This window comes from Onychomys torridus, chromosome 18 (genome assembly GCF_903995425.1).
Source record: "Onychomys torridus chromosome 18, mOncTor1.1, whole genome shotgun sequence".
In the NCBI taxonomy this organism is placed as follows: Eukaryota; Metazoa; Chordata; class Mammalia; order Rodentia; family Cricetidae; genus Onychomys; species Onychomys torridus.
In genome coordinates this window covers 29,497,732-29,522,523 of record NC_050460.1, presented here as the reverse complement: position 1 = coordinate 29,522,523, position 24,792 = coordinate 29,497,732, and the positions used below count along the sequence as shown (strand labels likewise).

Below are 24,792 nucleotides of genomic sequence, written 5' to 3'. Positions count from 1 at the left end.
ATATATCCATGTATACCCCCAATACATGCAAATGTGCATATACACACATGTACAACACACATACATGAAAATGGAAAAAGAGAGGTGGAGAGCAGAGAAGGAAGATGCCCAATGTTGATCTCAGGCCTTCATACACACATATACACATGTGCATCCATACACACCAACATATACATACATGGACACCATACACAAACTGTTACACATAGACACACACATGTGTACCACCCTACACATACACACACAACAAAACACAGCAGTGCTTAAATACATAAACCCATCCCCCTACATACACACACACACACACACACACACACACACACACACACACGGCCTTCTAGAACACAAAGGAAGAAGAAATAGAAAGGAAACTGACACTGTAACCAAGCAGCAAATGAAAATCCCAGAGCTGGAAAACACAGCATCCGTGACGAAAATACTCACTGCACAGGCGTGACAGCGAACTATTAACAGGAGAGGGAAACCAGAGGTGGATCTGGCCCTGAGGGTGTCTGGCAACTCTGTGGGATAAAGATCCCTTCCTCCCACAATGCTGATGAAGATGTCCCCCTTCGGTCATTGGAAATTGGGGGTTTAAAAGGGTGCGTTCAGTCAAAACTGCTTGTGCATGGTTCCTGGACAAACTCTCGGATTACCACAGCCCACAGCCAGTTCTGTTCTCCCTCATGAAGCCTGTTAATTGCTTGGATGTCTGCTTCTGAGAGACTGGTGTGAAAGTCATCAGCTGATGTACATACAACTGTGCCCGGCATTGCATGTCAGGCTGGGCCGTCACACGGGGCTTTCTCTTCAATGATTCTGCACCTTAACACAGGTCTAGCTGTTGTCCCAGACTAGCCCAGCTGAGGCAGACTGCTGCCCAGTCAGAGGCTATCCTAGTCTTGACACCAGTGTCTCTGCATAGTCGGCGTCAGTATGAGCTCAGAGGTGGACGGGTCATGTTCTTTCTCCCCAGCTGGTGAGTCTGGCAGAATGATGGCTAGACTGCTTTACCCTCCTGCCCTGCAGCAATTCAGCCTAACACTGAGTCCCATCCATGATTGTGCACTGAGTGTCCTGGCCAGGACTCTGCTGAGAGCTGCAGAAACAGTGTGAGGTGGCTAGGGAGAGAGTTCAGTCAGCAAAGTGGCTGCTGTGTGAGCATGAGGAGCTGAATGTGGACCCTCAGCACCTATCTAAAAGCTAGGGTGCATGCCTGCAGCTCCAGTGGTGGAGAAGTTCTGCCAGTCAGCTAATCCTGATAAGCGGCGGGCTCCCAGTTCAGTGTATGACATCATCTCAAAAATCAGTACAAAATAAATCATAAACGATGGCTCTCAGACTGGAAAGCAAAAAGAAGCCAGCATCTCCCTGTGTACCATTTGCTAGAATGCTGAGGCTCAGAATACTCACATATAACAGCATGACCTTGACCTTAAGGCACACAGTGCTATATGCCTGACAGTCATTGGTTGTCTGGCCTCCCCATCATCTGCAGCTGATGCTCGAGGCAGAACTGAATGTTCACCATTAAGACTATGCTCACTAGCACCCTTCACTAGAACCATGATACCATAGTGATGCTGCAGGCTGGCCGAAAGAAGGGATATTGGCTTGCTGCACCTTGGGTCCCCTGGCCCCTATACTAAGGTCTTGCACGGAGTTGGGGTGTGAAAATATCTATTTAGCAGATGTAATCATTAGAAGCCCTATTGCCCTATTTGTTTATTCATTAAGAGTTCTGCAGAGCTGGGGACAGTGGTGCACACCTGTTCTCTCAGCCTGCCGGGGGCTAAAGCAGAAAGATCGTGAATTTGAGGCCCAGCCTGGGCTACACAGGAGAACATGTTGACAAAAATAAACAAACAAAAAAGAATTCCCCAAGACACCCCAAATCGAAAGGCTGGGGTGCCCATGCTAAGAACTCAGACACGTTGAAGAGCTCACTCTGTGTGTCCCATGGCAAAGGCCAACATCATGAAGAGCTCCCACGGCTTAAGTGACACTGTGGGAGTAAGGAGCCATGAATGAGGTCAGCTTAACTGCTGCACCCAGAGCTTTACGTGCAGAACAGCGCCCCGAAGTCTTTTTTTTAAAAAAACGTCCTTTAAGCATTCAAGTTTTTAGACAATAGAGCCTTCTATAAGTTTCCTATGTACCTTGTCCGATACTGTATTCCAGCCATCTGGCCGAGGCCCTGGCAGAGAGCAGACACTGAACTGAATTAACAGAAACCGAACACTCGGAAATGCATAGGAGGGACGGACGACACTCCCATGTAGCCGTCACGGAGACTAGAGCAGTGAGTACCCAGTGAACGGTTTCAGAACCATAAAACAAACAAAGCCTCCAATCTCTGAACACCTGAAAGCTACCATCAAGCTCCTGGTGGCCCAATTGGTTCAATAATGCTTCCATGTCTACAATAAGGCACACCACGAACGGAATCTTTTGAAAAACAGGCTTAAACTGGAATGCTTTCCAGTTTGATCATTTGCCTCTGTGCCAGTCCGTTTTTGTTATTTTGTTTTGTTTTGTTTTCTGATGGTTTATATACCCTAAGGTTTAAGGCATTTCCCTTGAGAGCAAACTGTAATTTCAGTTTCTAATTCAATTCTAAATACAAAACAACAGCAACAAAAAACCCTACCCAAATGAATCGATGCCCTAAAATGTATATAAAATAGCAAAGTTACCATAAGAGAAAATGTAAACAAATCAAACAATGAAAATGGTACTTTAAAAGAAAGTCTCCTTAGGGTCTGGGGAGAGGGTCTGTGAGTGACGTACTTGCCATACAAGCATGAGGACCTGAGTTGACCCCCACATAAAGCCCAGGCAGGGTAGCACACATCTACAATCCCAGCACCCTCTGGCAAGATTGGGAGGCGGAGACGGAACATGTGGGCCAGCTAGCCTGGAGAATGCAGTGGCCAATAACAAGAGACCTTGTTTTAAATAAGGTAAAGGTGAGGATTGACATCCAAGGTTGTTCTCTGACCTCCACACATAGACCCTGGCATACATGCTTGCATACAAGGAGGTGGGGAGGGGAGGGAGGGGAAAAAAAAAGAAGAAACAAAGAAAAAGAAAAAGAAGCTTCCAGCACTTTGGACTCAGATGGTTTTGTGTGGGAGGCTAGCAGTCTTTTAAAGGGTAGTTCTAAACAGACAGTATTTGAAATTTCAAAACCATCTACCCAACAACAGAATTCTTACAATTTCACCAGCACCAACCGGCAGCTATCTAGGTGTTAAGTGTTGGACCAAAGTGCAAAATAGGGTGGGGTGCCCACGGCGAGCAGGACTGGACTGTGCTTGGCAACACAAGCAGAAATGTGAAGTACAGCAGGTCTCTGCCCGTGATAACGGCAGCCTCTAATTTAAAACTCCACTCCTGGAGGCTTGATGCAGTGGAACACGCCCTTCATCTCAACACCTGTGGAGGCACGCAGATCTTTGTAGCTCACAGCCAGCCTAATGACCTATATAGCAAGTTCCAGGCCAGGCAGGGTTACATAGTGAGACCTTGTCTACACAAACAAATAATCTGCTCATGAAGAACAGGAAGAAAAAGCTGACATGAAATATGTGTGTGAAGGGCTGGGGATGTAGCTCAGTTGATGGGAGGCTGGAAGCCCTGAGTTCCAACCCCAACACTTTGTGGCACACTTCCTGTAATCCTAGTGCTCAGAGGTGGTAGCAAGGGTATCTGAAGTTTGAGATCATCCTTAGTTAAATGGCCAGCCTGAGGCCAGCCTGGACCACAGCAGACTTTTCGTCTCAAAATATACATCCGTGTATTTGAAGTCATGAGGAAGCCATAGAGATTCAAAGAAATTCAGAAGACATACTCAGGCATGGCAGCCAAGTATCTATGGTTATCATGATATAATTTTATGAAAACCTCTCTTGACACCAAAAGACTGAACTGTTTTTGGTTCAGTAACAGCCAAGTTAGCAATATCCCTTCAGATGATTTAAGACTATGTACTTAACCTGCTACCCTACTGTTTAAGATTAATCTGCCCTTAGGAGATCAATGTAAGGCCTTGGATTTCCCAGGCAACCACTTTTATAGCCCGAGTCAATGCACAGCTTTAATCTTAGATTATGTACTTTTCCATGCCCCTGACCCAGAGCGGCATGTGTGTATGTGTGCTGTGGTGCTCATTTGCTGAAGGCAGCCAATAGGTTGGAACCAATCTTACACATAAATATCCACCATAAATGTTGGAAACAGCATATGGGTATCGCTTGTATCAGCTCTTTGCAATACTGCTTGCTTTTCTGAGTGCCTCTGGGCCTGCTGATGTCAGGAAAATGACTTCTCTTGTAAAGCTCTGTTAAAGACTTTAGTAAAGCATCCCTCATCCTTTCCCCGTGCCACGCTTTCTGTGTTAGTCAACAAATATGGAACAAAGCTCTTTGATAGAGATAGGCATGGGGACAGTCATCAACATTCAGGCAGGCATGGACAAATACAACTGACATCCTACCGACAGGCCAGTAACCACGACCTACAGATAGAAGGTACTGGGAGAGAACCAGAGAAATAAAAATTGCTCCAAGAGGAAAGCTTTGTTTTCATTCCTTAATGTGTCATCAATGCATTTTAGTGTTCTCTGAGGTACTCTTGGAATGTGCTAATCAATGCACATGGCTGCCCCTCCCCGGGGACAGAGAGTGCACATGGCTGCCCCTCCCCGGGGACAGAGAGTGGTGGGTGGGGCTGAGGGACTGAACAGACTTGTAACAACTTAGGAAGGCTATTGGAGAGAAAGGAACTTAATGCAAGAGTGACGTCACCTCCCCACCCCCCAGGAAAAGCACAGAGCATCTTGCGTTGTGTTAGGACAGAATAGTGATCAGTGGGGAGTTTGGTTAATGAAGGACCTGCTTGGCTCTGGGTCCTGGGACACAAAACTAAAGGAATTCTAACCACCAGTTACTTCACAAAAGCAACTATGAGCCCTCTCCAGAGAAGGAAAATATCATCCAGAGCCATAAATTACTTTGATAAAGTATTCTGCAAACACTTTGCTCATCCTTCAATACAGAATGAACAGGTGCACGTGGAGGAAAGGCACCATGAAGAAAAGAACAATTCCAGTATTTACAGGTCCAACCGAGTCCAGGCACCTGAAGGAAGAGGTCCTGGCCATAACAATGGGTTTCATTCAAGTAGATAATATAGTCTGAGCACCTTTCTTCTATAATCTCCACGAACACTTTGCTTTCTCCCTCTCCATCTTCCATTCATCACCATCTGTTTCCATCGACAGATTTTCTTCTACATTCATGGCATGTATTCATACATGGTTTTATATATCTATATGAAATCTAGGATCCATATGTGAGAGAAAATGCATTATATTTATTTTTATAAGTCTGTCTTAATTTGCTTAATATGATGGTCTCTGGCCATACCCATTTTTTTGCAAACAACATAATTTCATTCTTCTTTATAGCTCAACAAAATTGATTACATAAAATACTTCTTCTTTGCCCACCCCTCTGTTAAAGGATGACTGTGTTTATAAAACTAGTGCAATAAAAATGGATGTACATTTGACTTTGAATCCCTTCAAAACATACCCACGGGTGGGATATCTAGGTTGTATGTATGAACAAGAATTCCTGGAAAAAAACTGTGTCTGAAAAGGCTAATTAGAATTTCAGTGATGCAGAGAGGCTGGAATGTTGCAGGTCCACAGCCTAATTGCAATTTATCTTGGGCCACTAAATAGCTGCTCTTTGCTCACCTCTGCATCTAACCCTACACCTTGTGAAAAATAAAAACCTATGGAATGTATTAACTAAACAAAACTCTAGTTTCCACCAATCAAAGGGCTAAGAGTACTGTCAGACTGTATCCACGGCCTATTGCAGAGCTCTCCCCATCTTGCTATAACCCACCTACTTGGTATGCCCACTAATGTACTTGAACAGGGTCATGATTTACATCTTTCTTTGTTCAATTACTACAAAAAGCTCATGAAATTGTTACCTCATTGGAAAGTGGTATTTGGGGAGACCTAAAAATCTGTTCCTAGGCCATGTTCATTCTTATTTGTTTCCAGAATAAACTGAATCTTTGAAGCAAGAGCTATTTCATTCATTCACATATGGTAGGTCTGATTTTAGTTTTCTGAGGAACCTCCATATTGATTTCCACAGAGAACTAGCTGATACTCCCACCAGCTACAGTGAATGCCCCCCCCCATCACAAGCATTTGTTATTACCTATTATCTTAATGATTGCCATTCTGATTGGGATGAGTGGGAATCTCAATGTGGTGGGGTCTTGTTTTTGTTTTTGCCTTCAAATAGTATTTTCTTTATGTTCTATCTATTTATGTTCCCTTTTGTGGAATATTATTTTAATGTGTTATATTTGTTGATGCTGTGAAATATTTGTTTAATGATGCAAAGATGTGTTGTATTCTTTCATGTTGCATTTGTTTAACTCTGTGAAGCTGTGTTACTGTGCCTGTCTAAAACACCTGATGGCCTAATAAAGAGCTGAACGGCCAATAGTGAGGCAGGAGAGAGGCTAGGTGGGGCTGGCAGGCAGAGAGAATAAATAGAAGAGATCGGAGAAGGAGGATCTAAGAACAAGGAGAGGAGGACTCTAGGGGCCAGCTGCCCATCCACCTAGCCAGCCACCATGGAGTAAGACTGACAGTAAGATTACAGAAGTAAGGAAGAACCCAGAGGCAAAAGGTGGACGGGATGATTTAAGTTAAGGACAGCTGGCTAGAAACAAGCCAAGCTAAGGCCGGGCATTTATAAGAAAGAATAAGCCTCTGTGTGTGATTTATTTGGGAGCTGAGTGGTGGGCCCCCCAAAGAGTAAAGAGTAAAAAACAAACAGCTACATTTCCCTGATGGCTAATGAGTCTAGCTTCAAGAGATGAAAGACAAGTCAGATGTTTTTGGTAGAGAAGTGAAGCCAAATGAAACAAATGGAAGCTTTGGAGCAAAAGAAATGTCAGTAACCAGAGGCGGCAAGACTGTGCTCAGTGGCTAAGGCCACTGCCAGCAGGAACCCACATAGTAGAAAAAGAAAACACACTCCCAGCAGTTGTCCTCTGACCTTTGCATGTGTGCTGTGGCATGTATGTGTCCCCACATAAGGACACACAATAAATACATGTAATTTTCAAAAATTCCATAATGAGAATCAATAACTCAATGAATGTAGCCCAGGCTAGCCTCACACTTGCAGGAATCCTCCCTCTCAGCATCTTGATTATTGGGATTACAGGTATGAAAGATCATGCTCGATGGTCAGTGAATGTGTGTAACTGCAGAGTGGACGGTTTAAAAAAGAGAGAGGTCCAATTGGAGTGTTCAGCCTGAAACAGAGATAGAGAAAAGATGTCAAGTGTGGTGAAGAGGGGAGAAGCGGCAGCCTCCCTGGTTCACTCAGAAGGTGTGATATTCGTTAAATTGTCAACTGGACACACTTAGAATCTCCTGGGAAGAGAACATGATGAGGGATGGCTTGTGGGCATGTCTGTGTAGGACTGTCTTAAGTTAATTGATTGGGATGACCCAGCCCACTGTGGGAAGCACCATTCCCTGGGCAGGGAGTCCTGACCTGTCTAAGAGAGGAGAAATCTAGCTAAGTGCAAGCAAGCAGTGAGCATGTGTGTATTCATTTCTCTGTCTTGACTCAGAGAAAATGCAACCAACTATTTTGAAGTTCCTGCCTTGACTTCCCCCCAACGCTGGACTGTAAACTGAAAATGTTGTTAAAAATATCCCTTCTCTCCTTACTTGCTTTTTTGTCACAATATTTTATCACAGAAACAGTGAAACTAGAGTACAAAGTCTATATGAATTAAAGTCCCAAAAGAAAGAGAGGAGGGGACCATGCTGGCAGTGGTGGCTGGGAACTTCCCAGTGTCAGGAACAGATACCATGCCATTAATTGGGGAATCCCTAACACTATACTATCGTTAAATTAAAAGTCACATGTGAGGACTGGAGAGATGGCTCAGAGGTTAAGGGCATTGGCTGCACTTCCAGAGGTCTTGAGTTCAATTCCCAGCTACCACATGGTGGCTCACAACCATCTGTAATGAGGTCTGGTGCCCTCTTGTGGCATGTAGGCATACGTGCTGGCAGAACACTGCATGCATAATAAATACATAAATCTTAAAAAAAAAAAAAAAAACCCACTGGTGAGCACATAATTGATACTAAAGAAAAACAGGCAGAAGAATATACTACAATGTGTCTGAAGAGACAATTTGACTTCCAAAGTGCAAAAATTGAAACAGCTGCTGATTTAAACAACAACAATAGGAACAATAGAAACAATATTGCTACAAACTGGCTCCTGAATGTTCCACAAACCCCCAGAGTTAAAATTCTCAGCCTGTGTGGTGCTACAAGGATCTGGAACCTAGTTGCAGGATGTTAGGTAACTGGGTAGGATGTTAGATGCTCTTGAAGGGGCCACTGGGGCTTCTCCCTTCCTTTCTGGCACACATGTTCTCACCATGATGTGCCTTGCCATAGGTCCAACTAACGAGAGGGCAAGTGTAAGCTTATCTGGACCTCTCCTCCTTTTGGGTGTTCACCTCAGTTCATATGTCACAGTGGCAGAAAGCAGATCAACACATGGTTGATGGATGTCAACATGTAGACTTAGGAAATGAAGGGATTTAGGTAAAAACCACTTTCAGGCAGTCTGGGAGAACTTGGCATCAGCAGGTCCGCCACAGAGAAAACACTAGACCTGGTTATTCTGACTGACCGTCAAGGATTGCAGATTGGAAAGGCAAGCTGGAGGAAGGAATAAAGACAATGAAAATATCTTTACATCTCTGGGGAAATGTAAAGATACACGGACTCTACAAAACAATAATGTTTTGTTGAATTAAAATAGACAGAGAGGGTCTGGGGAGATGGCTCCATGCTGAGGAGCACAGGCTGCTCTTCCGGAGGACTCAGGTTTGTTCCTAGCACACACATACTGGCTCACGACTGTTTGTAACTCCAGTTCTAGGGGATCCAATGCCCTCCTCTGGCTTCCTCAGGTACCAGGCACACAAAGAGGTGCACAGATGTACGTGCAGGCAAAACACCTATACACATAAAAAAATACACAGAGAAAAAAATACATGAACAATTGAATATATAACATCTATGATCTGTGAATTGGAAGAGAGACTAGCTGCATCATCCAGGAAGATAGTAAAAGCATTTACTTATATTAGACTTATGTCAAATAGTGCAAGCTCTATGATGTAATCTGAGTCAAAAAAAATCAAAATAAAGTAGAATTTTTGGAGGTGAGGATGGTTCCCAAGGCCTTGCATACACTAAGTATATGGTCTACCACTGAGCTATATCACTGCCTGAAAAAGAAAATATTCTGAATGATAGTTTTAAAACCTTAAGAATGAAAGTGTGTAGGCTTTAGATTTTGTTAGAAAGAAGAAAGAACAACAGCATTTTAATTTTAGCTGTGCTCTTAAATGACAGCTTATTTGAATAAAGAATTCCTAATACTCTATTATTCCATTATCTTCTAGATTCCACTCATCTGGCTAATAAGTAGGTTTCAGTGTCATCACCCCATTGAGTCTCCCTCTCTGCTTCTCCCTCTGTCTGCTTCTGCAGTCTTGTGAGTGGGCACTGTGGCTGGTGAAGGGAAGATCTGTATCTTCTAGCAATTTGGGAAAAGACACGAACATCCATTTTTTTCAGTGTTGCCTCTTTGTGCAGTCTCATCTCCAACATCAACTAGACTGTGGATGTGTTTCATTTATCTCTGGGTTATCATGAAATAGGGTATTATTCTTAGGTTAATTCCTAATTTATAGTCTGAGTAGATGTAAGTTGGACCCAAATCAAGGCAAGGCATGGACATTTATTTATTTATTTATTTATTTATTTATTTATTTATTGGCAGGGTTTCTCTGTGTAGCTTAGGAGCCTTTCCTGGAACTCAAGGCTGGCCTTGAACTCACAGAGATCTGCCTGACTCTGCCTCCCAAGTGCTGGGGTTAAAGGCATGTGCCACCACTGCCCAGCTGGACCCTGATTTCTAACCCTCAGCAGGACAGCAGAGTCCCTGTGGATTGAGTGGAATTGGGTGCTCTTTCTGTACCCTCAGCACAACTTTTAGAGGAGTCTAGTCCTGAGTATAAGCTTCAGTTCTATGTTCAACCTTGAGGCCCCAAATAGAAGACAAAACTCCAGCTGCTGCTTCCCAAGCCAAACACTCCTCTCCTCCCCATCTATGAGTTTTGCATTTCTAAAGCCAACCAACTATGGATGACATATATTTGGGGGGGAAAAGAAGAGAAAAAACTTCTATCTGTACTGTACAAAACACACAGCCTATTACTGTTGCCATTGGTTGCCCCCCAGAGGTGGAAGGTAAGTTCCTATTGCTGAAGACACCATGCTCTTCAGAAATAGGGCCCAGAGACTCCTAGCTGGAACTGACCTAAATGTGTCCTCGTTAAGGGCTAGCTTTCATGGTACCAGAATGCAACATGTGAGTTTCCAAAGGAGGAAGGCAACCAACAGTTCTATGCACTATGATGTCTGGAGACCACATCAATGACCAGCATGTCAGGTAGCCCTAAGGGTGCAGCAGTGGCATGCATACCTTGGTGGTAACCAACAGCTCTCTAATTGGACTTAAGACCTGCTCAACAAGAGGGACCATACCTGGTACTGAAAGCCTAACTAACTACTCAGTGCTAAATTGTGGTTATTGGAGGAGAATCTACAACCACTAATTTACTAAACCAGCCTAATCCCTAACAACAATCTATAAACATTTGTCCTTCTATTCCCAGATAAGTGTAGTCTTCAACCCTCATCAAGGAAACTTCTCTTTGCAACAGACAGAGACTACCACAGAAAACTACAACTGATCAGAATGTAGGTTTTGTGGAGTCCAGTCCCAGTGGATACATAAAGGAAACATTCCCGTACCTAGGGCTCAAGGAACATTGTGAAAGAAGGATTGGAAAGAATTTTGTTTGTTTGTTTTTTGTTTTTCAAAACAGGTTTTTCTGTGTAGCTTTGGAGCCTTTCCTGAAACTCACTCTGTAGCCCAGGCTGGCCTCAAACTCACAGAGATCCCCTGGCTCTGCCTCCCGAGTGCTGGGATTAAAGGCATGTGCCACCACCACCCAGCCAAGTTGGAAAGATTTTTAAGGGCCAGAGGATTACAGAGTTTGCTGTGAGATTATGTCTCCTAGTAAAGTCAGATACACCCATAAGGTCTTACCGACATGGCTGTCTAAACATGATGAACAAGGACAGAGACAACAGACATGCCAAAGTGGAAGGGGGAGAGCCCAGGAGGCCTCAGCCCTACACAAAGAACTACAGGCTACTAAGGAAAGCAGAGAGCGGGAGAAACCGTCTTTGTTGTGCATTTAACAGCATATGAGAGTGTCACAGTAGTGGTGGGGGTGCTTTTTAAGTCCTCTCAGGTCACTGTCCTATAAAATCGATGATAATTTCATTACTGCCAAGAGACAAAACACAGTTGAACTGCAGATCTTGGGTGCCATGCACCCCCGAGAAGCTAGCAAAAATGATTTAAATCTCCACGTTAACAAACAAATTAGAGGATCTTGCTCTGTTAAGTGTCAGATTGGACAGTACCTCCTCTGCACTAACCATTACCCACTATGATATGAAGCGTCTCTGACCAAGGCTGAGAGCAGCACAAGTCTTCGAATATATACATCTAGAAGGGAGGTTGACTACATGACCATTTAGGAAAATAACACCAATGGGTTCTCCACTTGGGTCTATGTTTGTCTAACCTTGGGTTTTGACAATGCTTCAGTACCATGCATATTTCTTTAAAAAAAAAAAAACTTTGATAAACATTTCATTTGCTTTTTTTTATTTATGGGAAGGTAGTAAGTATGGGTGTGTATATGTCACAGCATGAGTGTGGAGGCCAGAGGACAGCACACAGGGATCCATTCTCTTCTTCCACCATGTGGGTCCCGAGGATCACACTCAGGTCATCAGACTTCACAGCAAGCTGAGCCCCTCCTTCCTCTTCCCTCCCCCTTGTCTCAGCCTCCAGAGTGCTGGGTTATAGGTTTGTGAAACACAACCTCCTGTTCTTCTTGCCCACACCCAAAATACCTCTCTTTGCAAACATGCTATAGGTATCTTTAAACAGTTTAGAAGAAATGCTTTTTCCTCGGCCACAGACTTAAGAGAGAGAGAGAGAGAGAGAGAGAGAGAGAGAGAGAGAGAGGGAAAGAGAGCAGTGATAAGCATAAAGTATTACACATTTTTGATATAGTCCATTTCATTAGAGAAAAAAACAGGTAATAAAACAAACTGCTACAAAGCTTTGTGCAAAGCCTTCACTTCAGTTACTTGCATAGGGGATGTGGATTCAAAGGGTTTAAGGTGAAACCATTGATTGGCCATCATAACTAGGTGACAAGACCTTAGTGCTGAAGACACCACAGACTTTGGCTGCAGGACATAAGGAAACTGACCTTAAACTAGCCAGAAAACTTCTCTGCTGGCTAGCTTTCACAGTACTGGGAGGTGCTATTCAGGCTGCTGGAAAAGAAAAGGATCCAGTGGTGGATCCTGGATGCTACAAAAGTGGCCCAATAAGGTAAGATGTGCTCACCGGTGTAATAGTGGCAAAACTGTTTATGGTGGAAACCAACTGCTCTCTTGGTTGGATCTGAGGCTTCCTCCACAGGAGGGAACTCATGCCTACTATTGAAAATATGGTCAAAAACCTAAGGAGGGAGAAATCACAGGCCTAAGGGGGACCTACTGATGTTATTTTCCTAAATGGTCATGTAGTCAAACTGCTGGCTGGATATTTATGTCTATATTCCTAGATTTGGACTGTTCTCAACCTTGGACAGAGAAGCATTCTACTATAGTGGGTGGTTCATGAAGAGAGGTTACTATTCAGAAGTGGCGAGAAAAAACAATAATATCAACCTTCCCCCACAAGGCTTAGGAAAAATTAAGGGGACAGAAAGAATATGAGAGCCAGAGGACAGGGAGGAGGTCTGTTAAATGCTGTTCTACAGACATGACAGGGCTGTTCCACCTAAACTCACAGTGGTGGTAGTGGCCTGCCTAACACCTGTACAAGGTCAAACCAATGGAAAATTCCAGCACAGAGAGGGGAGGGTCTCCTGAGTTCCCTACTAACTGAAGAGCTACTGGCTACTGAAGGTTGTTAGGGACAAAAGTCACTCCTGACAGCTTCCTGGTAGGCTGCCTACATCCTCTTAAACGATCCCACATCCATGCACATCTGGACAGCAAGAATGGGACACAATGGGTTATAACAACACAAAAATAAGGGGACATGAAGTTGCAGGGGGCACCCACTCCAAATGGAGATGAAGGGAGAGAATAGGGGGAATGGATATGATCATGATACATTGTGTACATGTATGCATGTCCAAAGAATATTTTCTTTAACTAAAGGTATAACCCTTACAATCCAAACACAAAGAATCTGAAATGTTTCTATCTTGATTCACCTGAGCTGTATGCATAGGGCACCAAATACATAAAAAAAAAAAACAACCTTCCCAACACTACCTTAAAGCTCACATGAAACCCCGATACTCTACAGCTTAGCCTCAGTAAATCAGGGCAGCAGGTGAGCTCATTGATGGGGCCTAAAGGACTGTCTGAGGACCCCACAAGGCCTGCAGAGATCTTCCAGAGAAATTGGACTGCTGTGGACCAGCTAACTGCAGGTGATGGCTCCCCACCCAGCTAACCCCAAAGAAGGTGTTTTCCTTTGCTTCTGTGGCTCTTCAGTGTCCTCAGAGGGTTTCTAAGGAGCATGTATGTGGTACCCATGTGCTGTCTGGTGTGGGGACAGGAGGAGGGGACAAAGTGTGTCTATTACTACCACTACAGAGACGAACCCTGGCACACTGCAGGACACAGGCCTCATACCACTACAACTCCTGAATGAAGGTGTCTTTAGGAACGGGGAGGAAAACATGGAAGACAATACAGTAGGCTCACACCCATGCATGCATCCCAGGGCATCCTCGCCTCAGAGCACTGCCTGCAGAGCCTCCTCAGGGTGATCAACAAGGGGGGCTCTGCAGGGAAAACTCAGGGGTCCCTGGTGCTGACTGGCACTCAGAGTCCCTCGTCTAAGGCAAACAGATCTGCCTCATCTTTCTCTCGGAAATCCTTCCACTCACTCCATGAAATTACCTCCTGCCTATATGTCAGGCATGAAATTGGATGCATTACACATATAATCATGAGACAGCCCCCTCACCCCCACCCTGCGTGCCAAGTATCACGCTATAATGTCAATTTCACAGATGAGAGGTCTGAGTGCAGAAATCAGGCTACTTGTCCAATTGTCACAGTAAGAGGTATGGCTGGGATCCAAGGCCAGTGTCTGTGTAGCTCCCAAGTCCAACATCTCCCCTCTACTGCTCCCTGAGCAAGCATGTTAGCTACAGCAAGGTCGGTGTCTACAACAAGCAACAGCTCTGCTACCAGTCACCTAACAGAGCCTACAGCAGTACCACGGCGGGTACAACAAAGGAAAGAGAAGTGGAAAGGAGAGGGAGAGACAGCTCAGTGGTTGAGGGAACCAGCTGCAGAGGCAGGAGGACTTGAGTTCGCATCCCAGCGCCCATATGAAATTTTGGACATGGTTTCCCCTGTGCCTGTAATGCCAATACTGTGGGAGGTGGAGACCAGAGGTTTGCTGGGACTTGCTGGATGCCAGCCAGGTTCAGTGAGAGACTTTGTCTCAAGGGAACCTGGTGGAAAGTAATAGAACATGACACCAGACATCCTTCTCTGACCTCTGCCCGAGTGGGTGCACTCATGAACACACATATATGCACAAGTGCACACACACACACACACACACACACACACACACACACACCCCACTACCACCACTATCACCACCACTACCAGCAGCAGCAGTTACAATATCGAATAGAAAATTCAGAGAGCTCACTGGGTTGAGAGAGATGTGATAGCACATTTAAGGATGCTGAGTTCCTAGCTGCTATTCAGGGAAGACCAAGCTACCTCCAGCTTTACCTCCCCAGCCTCCGTGCAGGTCCCAAGGTTCTCCTGATGATAGACAGAGACAGGCAGAGATGTCCTAGAGCCAGCTGGACTATAAAAGTGGCAGCAAGGCAGGTCCTGGGTGTGTGGGGGACTGGAGATAAAGCTGTTTATTTTCTCTGACCCTCACGTCTCGTCTCTGTGAAATCACATTTTCCAGGGTGGGACTGGAGACAGCTTCGGTATGGAATGAATGAATGAAGCAGAAGACCTGATGAAATGATGGCCTGGAGGTGAGTGTCACTCTGTTGGGGGCTGCTAGAAAGTCCTAAGCTCTGCCCCAAGGTCACCATAACAACTCTTTGCTGCCTCCTGTGCACATAATAGCCACGTTCCCACCCCCATGCGGCTCACACCCCTCCCAGCCAACTGCCAGCCCATGCTGTTCAGTACAGCGTCTCTCCTATTTCAAGGCTTCAGCAGGGCGTCTGGGCTTCACTGTCTGCATTCTGCCTTCTCCCCTTCCTCATATGAGGAGCATTTGAAGATGAAGTAAGCTGTGCAGCAGACGCCTCTGGGAGTGGAGTCTGGCTGGCTCACACGGGTTTTCAGATAACCACACATGGTGAGGCACCTAGGTCCTCCCCTGGGCTCTGGAGTTGGAAGGAGACACAGCCTGACTAGGTAGATAAGACTTCCACAGCTAGCCCTGTGCACTGTGAGCTTCCCCAGGTGATCTGGGTGACTGTTTTCCAGAGAAGGTGGAGACATGGACAGAGAGAAATCAAGAAACACACAGACACATACACACACACTCCACCTATGCACAGATCTAACATATTCATGTTACATAAACATCACACACATTGCATATACATGCATACCATAGATACATACCACCCATTCACATCACATATGCATTCCCATTACCTACACATGTACACACTACATGGGCATGCACATACTATACACATGTACATGAATACATTACACATGCACACAGCACATATATCACATCTACCACCTACCCACAGCGCGCGCACGCATCATACACATTTGCATACTGTACATTTTGCATTGCACACACATATACCACACACATGCATACACACATACCAAATATACCACATAGCCACATCACACAAACCCATGCACACTACACACATTACTTATTGCATACACATGCACACATACTACACATACCTCCACAGACCACATATACACACACTACTAAAATTTTCTAGCTTTCTGTGGCAGGCAGCCTTTCTGTTTTCTTACATCGCTGCCCCCTTGCTGTGGACTTCTCGCCTCCTGACTAGTGTACCTCCCATATTACCTTCAGTGTGTTTCACCTTCAATGCATCGAGCTCTTGGGCCCAGAGGGAGCTATGTGTTTCCTTCGCTGAGCCTTTCTGGAAGAAGGCTGCCTCCACGCTCCCTCTGCTCTCACAAGGAGTCATTTGCTGGCTGATTTTCATGCATCATTGGGAAGCCTGTCAGAGCCTATCACCTGCCTGCATAACTGCTCCTTCCCCTGGGCTGAGAGCCACAGGGAGGCATGGGAACATGAAGGGAGCTAGTCCAGCATTTCCCTGTGTGTGCCCCAGAGTTCTGAGACACATGCACTCTCAGATGAATCTTCAGAGCCTTCCAATGCATGTAAGAATATTACAGGAGCCAAGTCATTTAACTTACATTCTCAAACGTACTGACTCGTGCATCCCTTTCCCCACTCAACACCTCTCCTAAGATTAATTCATCTATTCATCTTAGGCTCCTGGGACCTGCTGTTGAAGGCATGGTCTACAGGGGATATTGTTGGCAAGTAGTGAAACCTTTTGGAGAAATGGCCTCATGGGAGGCCCTTGGATGGTTCCTTGAAAGAGACTGTGTGGTTCCTTATGGTGACATTTTATTTGTGCTGAAATGTGATTTTATTTGTATGTTAATAAAGTTGCCTGGGGGTCAGAGCTAAAAGCGAGCCAGTTAGCAGAAGTCTGGCATGGTAGCACACACCCTTAATCTGATCACATTGCAGGTAGAGTCTCTGTGTGTTCAAGGACACAGCCAAACAGTGACCTGAACCTTTAATCCCAGTACCAACCATAGAGAACTGGAGGTCTGTATAGACAGGCAGTGACGAGGAAGTCATGTGGTTGGGTTTAGAGCCAATGAGAAGGCAAAACAGAGAGGCAATAAAAAGACAGGACATAGGAGAAGGTCTCTCTCTCAGGGGAAAAACAGCAGCAAGTGGTAAGCTAAAGGTTATTTGCCAGTGCTCTGATCTCTTGGGCTTTTAACTTTGTATTTGGCTGTTTCTTATTTAATAGTACCGTTTAGAATTTCACCTACAATTCCCTCCTCCGACTTCCTGCCAGGCGACCTCAGCTCTTCTACTTCATGCTGTGCCCCTACTGTTTGCTGCTCTCCCCAGCAACCACACGGGGTTAACCAGTGTTGGACCCTGAACCACCCACACTCAGCAAGCCCCTTCTCTCCATAAAGCCTGCTGCCTCGGCCATTTTGATACACTAGTGCAAGGCTCAGCACCACACTCCTTGAAGATTCATGCTTGGAGTTACACACCCTCGTTCTACCTCCAAACTCTGCCTTGGCCTAACTCCCTAAGCACTCATTTCATTAGGTTTCCTCAGACAGTAATGTTCCGAGGCAGACAGGACAAAATGCATAGAGATCAGGCAGAGCCACAGACAAATCTCAGCGACTGGACCAACAAGCTGTGTGAAGTGACGCCACAGATGAGTCCCTTCCTCCCTGTGTGACAGTCCCATAAACAGAATCAGAGCTGCAAGGAGGACAGAGAGAGAGTTGTTCTATGTACCATGGTCCCCTCCCACTCTACCTCATGGCTCAGCGGTGCAGGAGTGCCCTCAGCGTGCAGTGCTAGGGGCAGTGCTCTGGAGAGAGGCCCAGGGCCAGGCTGGGAAGCCAAGATCCCTAGAACAATTACTTGCAGGGTAGTCAAGGCTTTTGAATGACCCAGGCATTTCTTTCTTTCCTTTTTGTTTAAGGCAGGGTTTTCACTTTGTGACTCATGCTGGTCTGGAACTTGCTGTGTTCAGATTACAGTGGAGTACCACTGTACTCACACACCCAGCTCTCATCCAGGTTTTTTTTGTTTTATTTTGTTTTAAGCAGGGATGGTAAGAACATAGGTTAGTAGACACAGAAATGACTGTCATAACGTCAATGGATCTCATATACTTTACACCCATCAAACAGGAGGGAGACATGAGATGCTACTGAGGACCACATGAGAAAGCACCCAGTGAGCCAAAAGACAAGTGTGGGATAATGCAAGGGAGAACCATCCTTGGAGAGATGAGGTGGGGTAGGGTAGGTCTAGTCTAACATTTCAGTGGGCTGTGGGTCATAAGGACTCTCTAGAAGTCTGAAATTTCATTGTCGAGTTCTTGGGGGAGAAAGACAGGCTCAGTACAAGTAGACTCCAACCCAAGGGAGTGGGTTGGGGCGCTGCTGTGGCTGTGGGATGTTTTGTATGTTAAATGTGTTGCTCTGATTGGATAATAAATAAAATACTGATTAGCCAGTAGCCAGGCAGGAAGTATAGGTGGGACAAGGAGAGAGGAGAATTCTGGGAAGTGGAAGGCTGAGGCAGAGAGATGCTGCCAGCTGCCACCATGAGAAGATGTTAAGATACTGGTAAGCCATGAACCACGTGGCAATTTATAGATTAATAGAAATGGGTTAACTGAAGATATAAGAACAGTTAGCAAGAAGCCTGCCACGACCATACAGTTTGTAAGCAATATAAGTCTCTGTGTGTTTACTTGGTTGGGTCTGAGCGGCTGCGGGACTGGCAGGTGAGAAAGATTTGTCCTGACTGTGGGCCAGGCAGGAAAACTCTAGCTACAGGGTGCAGGTTGTAAGCTGGTTGACTTATGTGCTGTGGTGGATACTTGCTGTCTCTAAGGATTAGTCCTCTCTAGCAAGGTCTGAAGTTGTTAGAGTGCCATGAAACACACAACACTTAAAACAGATGAGCAGAGTCAGCTCCTCCCAATGACCTGGAGAGAAGAGGGTGAGGGCTTGGGATTCAGCTCAGTTGGTGGGTTGACTGTTTAGCATACACAAAACCTTGGATTTGATCCCCAGTGCTCCATAAGACTAGGTGTGGCAGTGCCCACCTCTGACACCAGCACTCGGGAGGTAGGGGTAGGAGAATAAAAGTTCAAGGCCATTCTTGCTCTCTAGTAAGTTTGAGGGCAGCCTACAAGAGACAGGAAAGGAAGGTGGAAGAGAGGAAAAGGAAGGAGTGGGGAGGGGAAAGAGGAGAGGAAGAAGAAGAAAGAAGAGGGGGAAGGGAGAGGAGAGGAAGAAGAGGTAAAGGAGGAGGAAGAGGGATGATTAAGTCAATCCCCAGGGACAATCACATTGCACACTGTCAACACAACCGAGCAAAGCTTGGCACTGTCCTCCCCCAGCTTGCCGGGCCTGACTACATGTCTCAGTGAGCATCTCCACCCCTCAGGCTTCCAACTCAAACCCCAGGAGCTCTGCACTCTCTTTGAGGCTCCTTGTGCCTCTTTGGGGAAGGCTGGATGCTGTGAAGCTGTGGGGGCCAGGCTTCACTAGGATCCACTTCCTGTTATGGTCTGCATCTGATGGGGATGGAGAAAGATGGGACCCATAGGCTCACATATTTGAATGCTTGTTTCCCAGTTGGTAAACTGGAAGGATTAGGACGTGTGGCCTTGTTGGAGGAGGTGTGCCATTAGGGGGTGGGTTTGAGGTCTGAAAAGCCCACAACAGGCCCAGTCTGCCTTGCTGTCTGCCTCCCATCTACAGATCAGGATGTAAACTCTCAGCTACTGCTCCAGTGCCATGCCTGCCTGCCTGGCTCCCCACTCTCCGTCAAGATGATCTTGGACTAACCCTCAAAACTATAAGCAAGCCTCCAATGAAATGTTTTCTTATATAAGTTGCCTTGGTGTCTCTTCACAGCTAATAAAACAGTAATGAAGACAAGAGGCAACTCTGGAGGGCCATTCTGCCACTGTGGCACCCTGGGGAGCTGGCCTTAGGCCATGGCTAAGCTTCTCCCTTTGTGCTGTGGGATTCCTTCTCTCTGGCTCACAGACAGATCTTTAACACACCCTCCACTCTGGTTCTGTCAGGTCTGTTTCCTGGGAAACCTCAGTCCATCACTGATCTGCCGCCACCACCACCTGGCAATGCCAACACATTGTTGAAGTCTGTCTGTCTCTCTCTGTCTCTGTCTCTCTCTCTCTCTCCCCTCCCACACCATGCTTGGTATATAACCAGCACACTGTCCTACAGTGACTTGTCAAGGCTCAGACCTGGCCAGCTGGGCTCTTACATAGCTCTGCACTGCTGGCAGAGGTGCCTTCTGCAGGGGCCTCTCTGCCTGGGGCTTTGGCGTGGTGTGGTCTTTCTTCCTCAGGTATCTCTGTAAGATCACATCCAGAAGATGGAGAGAGCCTTGAATGCTACCACCCTCTTCAGTCCCCTGTGCCTTGCTGCCTGCATCCCCTCTCCTGGTCCCACAAAATGGCAGGAAGCCTTTGTTCAGAGCACCCTCAGCAGTGAGAACATGCTCCACTCTCTACAGATATATCTGACCTTTGCCTGGTGCTGTTCTGTCCTATAGGGCCAAAGGAACAGCGGAAACATCAGCACTTCTGCCTTCTACCTGTACTGTTGTAATGAGGGGTTTGAGGTTAGACCATTACCAATCACATACTCTATGGGAATGCCTTAGTCAGAGCAGACCACAAGGACTATAGTGCCTACAGTTGCAGTGAGGGGTTTGAGGTTAGACCATTACCAATCACATACTCTATGGGAATGTCTTAGAGCAGACCGCAAGGACTATAGTAGGACTATAGTGCCTACAGTTGCAGTGAGGCGTTTTAGGCTAGACCATTACCAGTTGTGATGGTTAACACTGACTGTCAGCTTGACAAGACCTAGAATTACCTAAAGCATGCCTCTGAGGGATTATCTTGATTAGGCTAATTGAGGAGGGACAACCCACCTTAAATGTGGGCAGTGGCATTCTTTGGGTTGGGGCCCTGGAATGAATACAAAGGACAAGACAATCTGAACTTTGGTATTCACCACTCTCTCCCTCCCAACTGCAGGTGCCATGTGACTAGCCTCCTCTTCAAACTCCCATCCCATGACTTCCACGCCAGGCTGCACTGTACCCTGAACTGTGGACCAATAAGCCCTTTCTTCTGCCCATGGTTTCTTTTGTTCAAGTGTTTCTTTACAGCAACAGAGAAGTAACCCAGACACCAGACACACAGTAAGAGAATGCCTTAGTCACAGTGCACACTGCAGGTACCAGTCCTGTAAAATTGTCATGGAGCTGAAAACTCCCTTTGCCCAGTGACACTGCTGTAGCCACTGTGATAAGAGCCAGAACTCAATGCGTCACTTGAAGTTTGTGGTGACCTACTTTGATGCTCAATTGATAGACTCTATCAATGGATCACAGACTACACAGTGCTGGATAATGCTGATAAAGCATGCCGCTGCTTCTGTATTTCCTTGTATGATTCTTGGCTGTCACTCTAGAGTGGTTTCATGAGCAATGTTGACCACAGAGCAGCATGTGATGTGGAGATGCTTTCCCCCTGCTGTACTAGGCACTGGATACGAGGCAAGCATCCTCCTCCTCAGCCACAGTCCTCTACTTGCTTTTTATTTTGAGTCAAGGTCTCACTAAAGGGCCCAGGCTGGCCTCCCACTTACCATGTAGTCCAAGCAGACATCAGTGTTCTCTCTGCCTCTATTTCCTGAATAACCTGAATTACAGGCCTGCAGCACCAACCCTGGCATTACCACAACTCTTAATTGTGTTGTTTCTTTTTGCTTGATCAAAACATTCATTTTGATTTTTCAAAAAATTTGTTAAAAAATTCTCATACAATACAGATTGATCATATTCTTCCCCTCCTCCAATTCCTTCTCACCAAAAACCATAATGTTTTCTCATATTCTCATTCATTCTCTCTCTCTCTCTCTCAACCCCACCAAACAGGAAAACAACAACAACAAAAAAATCAAAACAGGCAAACTAAAAAAAAAAAAAAAGAAAAGAAAAGAAAAAAAAACCCACGTAAGACAAAAAAATAAAACAAACCCCCAAACAAAGCAAAAAGCACACACACACACACACACACACACACACACACACACACACACACACAGAGAGAGAATCTGTTTTGTATTGACCAACTTCCCTTGAGCATGGTGCTTGCCCTGGAGTGTGGTTGACATGCACAGTGACATTCCATTGGAGAAAACTGATTTTCCATTTCCCAGCAGGTATCACAAAAGGTTTGTTTTGATTTTAAAATTTATGTAGATCTGTATATACAGGCATGTTCTCAATGACGCCTGCAGAGGCCAGATGAGAGCATGGAATCCTCTAGAGCTGAAGTTATAGGAGGTTGCAAACCAACCAATGTGGGTGCTGGCAACCAGTTTGCAACAGCAGCCATGTCTTTAAATGCTGAGCCATCTCTCCAGTCTCTCTAATCTTGGGTTATTCTGTTCACCATAGTGCTAGAAGCAACAGACTATACTACACATGTGATCGACCACACCACATACAGACACACACAAACATACAGCACAGCCTAGATTTTTTTTTTTATGTATGTGCAGAGGGTGAACATGTATGTGCATGTATTTTCAGACATGTGTGCAGATACATGTGTGTATTGGCCAATCTCAGGTGTCACTCCCAGGAGCAGATGTTGCACACCCTATCTTTTTAGACAGGGTCGCCATTAGGCTAGGGTGGCTGGCTAGCAAACCCAGGGATCCTTTGCCTCTGCCTCCTCAGCATTGGGATGATAAGCACACGGCACCACTGCAGCATTTTTACATGAGATGAAAGGTTTTGAATCAACTGTCTATATCCACATACTGGGAAACAAGAAGAGTACCAAATGAACCCAAAGAAGGAGGAATGCAGAAAGGAATAAAGGTTAAAAAAAAAAAAGAGGTCAGAAAAACTAGGGCTGGGAAGAATGCGTAGTGGGTAAAGCGCTTGCTGTACAAGATGGGAGCCTAAATTCCGATTCCTAGCACATACAAAGTCAGGCATGGCAGCATGGACCTGCAACCTCAGTGGTGGGAAGAGAAGATGGTGGTTCTCTGGGGTTCACTGGTCAGCCAGCCTAGCTGAAATCAACAAGGTCTGGGTTCGGTGAGAAACTGTCTCCATAAGGTAGTACGAAATGAAAGAAATACCCAATATGAGTCTCTGGCCTCCATATGTGCCTGCATAAGCATGCGTACTCAAACACATCTTCATGCAACACCACCCCCCCCACACACACAAAAGACATTTGTGAAATTAAAAGCAGAAAACCAACAGAGGGAAAAGCTGGCTTTTATATGGAAACTTACTACTGTAGTAGTTTCCTAAAATACACACACACACACACACACACACACACACACACACACACACACACACACAACCTATATAAGTCTCCCTATAAGGAGGGGAAATACCCCCAAACTAGATACCACATGCTAGCAAATAAAAACCTCAGTACCAGGAATGAGTGACATGATTTTTCAGCTGTTGGCCAGGGAGGTGTCTTGTGGTGGTTTGAGTAAGAATGACTGCCATAGGCTCATATGTTTGAATGCTCAGTTACTAGAAGTGGTGTTATGTGAAAGAATTAGAAGGATTAGGAGGTGTGGCTTTGTTGGAATAGGTGTGGCCTTGTTGGAGGAGGAAGTATGTCACTGTGGGTGGGCTTTGAGGTTTCAGAAGCCCACCCAGGCTTCTCTCTCTCTCTCTCTCTCTCTCTCTCTCTCTCTCTCTCTCTCTCTCTCTCTCTCTCTCTCTCTCTCTCTCTCTCTCTCTCTCTCTCCCCTCTCTCCCTCTCTCCCCCCCCCCCTCTCTCTCTCTCTCTCTCTCTCTCTCTCTCTCTCTCTCTCTCTCTCTCTCTCCCACACCCCCCTCCCTGAATATCAGGATGAAGCTCTCACCTACTTCTCCAGGACTACACCTGCCATGCCTGCCACCAGGCTCCCCACCAGGATGACAACAGATCACGCTTCTGAAACTGTAAGCAAGCCTCAATGAAATGCTTTCCTTTATAAGAGTTGCCGTGGTCATGGCGTCTCTTCACAGCAATAGAACTAAGACAGGTCCTATAGACTCCCAAACACCATGGGCTATTGCCGTTACTCTCAGTTACCCTCCAGAACTTGGCAATGAGACCCTAAGGCTGAAGACACCACAGATGACTTGACTCATAAACTTGGAAAAATCAAGTGTGTACTAACCTGGAAGGTTCAGCCCTACTGACTAGCTTTCTAGGTGCTGGAAAGTGCAATCATGCCACTGGAGGAGAGAAGTAATCATCAGTCTCACCTAATTGTGAGCACTATGAGCTAGAACAATGACCAGCCTGGCTAGAGATACCCACGAGTATAATAATGGCATGAATGTTATATGAGTAACAACACTTCTTGATTGGATTTAAGGCTCACTCCATGAGATGAAAGCCATACCTGGCACCATTAAGAGGATCAAGAACTCATGGATAGACAGGTCAGAGACCCCCAGGGAGAATCTACTGTTATTACTGTGATAAATTAACATAGTACTAAAATAACTCCTAATGACTTGCTTCTCTACCTATAGACCGGCACATTTCTCAACCCTCATCAGAGAAGGTTCTTGCAGCTGGCAACTAACACAC

The 24,792-nt window shown here is 45.6% G+C and overlaps 1 protein-coding gene across 4 annotated transcripts in view; it reads right to left on the bottom strand.

Moving 5' to 3' along the window:
• The window catches only part of Arhgef4 (Rho guanine nucleotide exchange factor 4), a 144,578-nt gene that overhangs the window by 29,601 nt on the left and 90,185 nt on the right, over nt 1-24,792 (bottom strand). The window lies entirely within an intron of this gene.